Source organism: Urocitellus parryii, chromosome 7 (assembly GCF_045843805.1).
Source record: "Urocitellus parryii isolate mUroPar1 chromosome 7, mUroPar1.hap1, whole genome shotgun sequence".
NCBI lineage: Eukaryota > Metazoa > Chordata > Mammalia > Rodentia > Sciuridae > Urocitellus > Urocitellus parryii.
The window spans coordinates 105,019,515-105,021,295 of NC_135537.1; the positions used below are offsets into that span (position 1 = coordinate 105,019,515).

Here is a 1,781-nt window from a genome sequence, read left to right on the forward strand (position 1 = left end):
TATAGATAAAAATATTGTTAAGGAGTAAGCAAGCCTAGGATGATAAGGACTAGCTTATTTGTGCTATACCCCAACAAACACTGAAGTTTTTTGTTTTTTTAAGTTGCAGATTTTTCAAGCCTCCTTTGCATTGACACATTCTCCACTTCTACCCAGGGTTTTTAGGACTGAGATAGAAAAAAATGAGACTGACAGTATTTCTCAGTTCAAGGGTATGTGGTGTGAAGAGCATCAACCAGCATCACTTCACATTTCTAACAAAATATGTAGGGAAATAACTAGGATCTATGTCCTTTATCTTCTTTTCCCACTAAAGTGTTCTTGGAGGAATTGGTTTCAAGAAAATAGAATCACATATAAATGTATCCAGCTGGAAGCCTTCAAAGGATGCTGTAGCTGTAGGAAAGGCTTTCTATACTGATACCAGCCACAGATGCATATAGTTCAGGCACCACCAACTCTGGTACTTGCAGAACAGCCTTGTCATCAGCAGTTCTAGCAGCACCTTCTAGGCGAAAGCGCAGCTCTCTGGGTAAGGGACGATTGTCCTCACTCCAGTGCCAACAGGACTTCATAATATTGTACATAGTATGTGTGCAGCTACTGGGTCTCTTCATGATTTTTCTCCTCTGAAGATACTGTAGAATGCTGGTAGGAGGGACTTCAGGATATGGTGGTGCCCCTAGAGTCACCATCTCATAAAGCAGGATCCCAAAGGACCAGATGTCTCCTCTGATGCCAGCAGGTCTCAGGAGAAGCCGTTCTGGGGCAAGCCACTTGAGAGGGATGGTCCGAGCAGAAGAGATGGCTCCAAGGGCATGAACTTCATAAGCCAATCCCAATCCACAGAGTTTAGCAGTCAGATCACTTTGGATCAGGATATTCCTGGCTGCCACATCCCCATGGAACAGATGCTTATCCTGCAGAAATTCCAGACCCAAAAGGACCTGCTTTCCAATGTGATAGACTTGCTTTTCTGTGAGATCATAGAGAAGACCATCCATGGTCATTACATCCCGGCGACAGGTCCAGAGAAAGCTGAGCAGGTCCCCCTGGGCCACATCCTCCAACACCATATAGAGTGGCAGTCTATCTGTGCAGCAGCCTTCCAGTTGTACTAGGTTCTTGTGTTTCCCCAGGTACTGATAGAACTGGATTCGTCCAACAAAATCCTGCACCTCATGGAGCCCAGCAGGTTCTCGAATTCCAGGACGCTGCTGTCGGGATCTTTGTTCTCTTATAAAAAGCCACAAGATGACTGCAAGAAGGATGAGGAAGAGGCCAACCAGGAGAGTCGGGACAATGATCACTTCATACTGCTGCTCCTGGACCACACACAATTTGTCGCTGAGACTGCATTCCAGTAGCATCCGTGCCATACCCCTCTTCTCACCCATTGCTACAGGGCTGCTGCTTCTCTGCTAGGCCCACGGAAAATGACCAGAACTCAACCACAACCGTGAGTAATTTCCAAGGATTGAATGATTCAAAATATGGAACCTTGGATTGTTTTCACCATTAATTTTCCTGTGTCTGACCCTCAATCCTATGTCTATCTTCTGCTTTTTTAGTGAAAAAAACCAATTCCCAGGATTAGCACTCTTTCGCTATGAGCAAAAAAAGTCAGGAATGGGCATCAAATCCCAAGGGACACAACACTGGCCAAGGAATTGGGATCCCTGGCCAGATTCCTCAGTACCCTGGGCTCCAACTTTCTACTGAAACAAGCCTGGACCTGCTGCCTAAGGCTTCTTTCAAACACATTTTCCTTGCTGCTGTGA

General features: G+C 45.6%; 1 pseudogene; it reads right to left on the reverse strand.

The window, feature by feature from the left end:
• Positions 1–380: 380 nt before the first annotated feature.
• On the reverse strand, positions 381–1,397 carry LOC144256261 (tyrosine-protein kinase STYK1 pseudogene; annotated as a pseudogene).
• Positions 1,398–1,781: the final 384 nt, after the last annotated feature.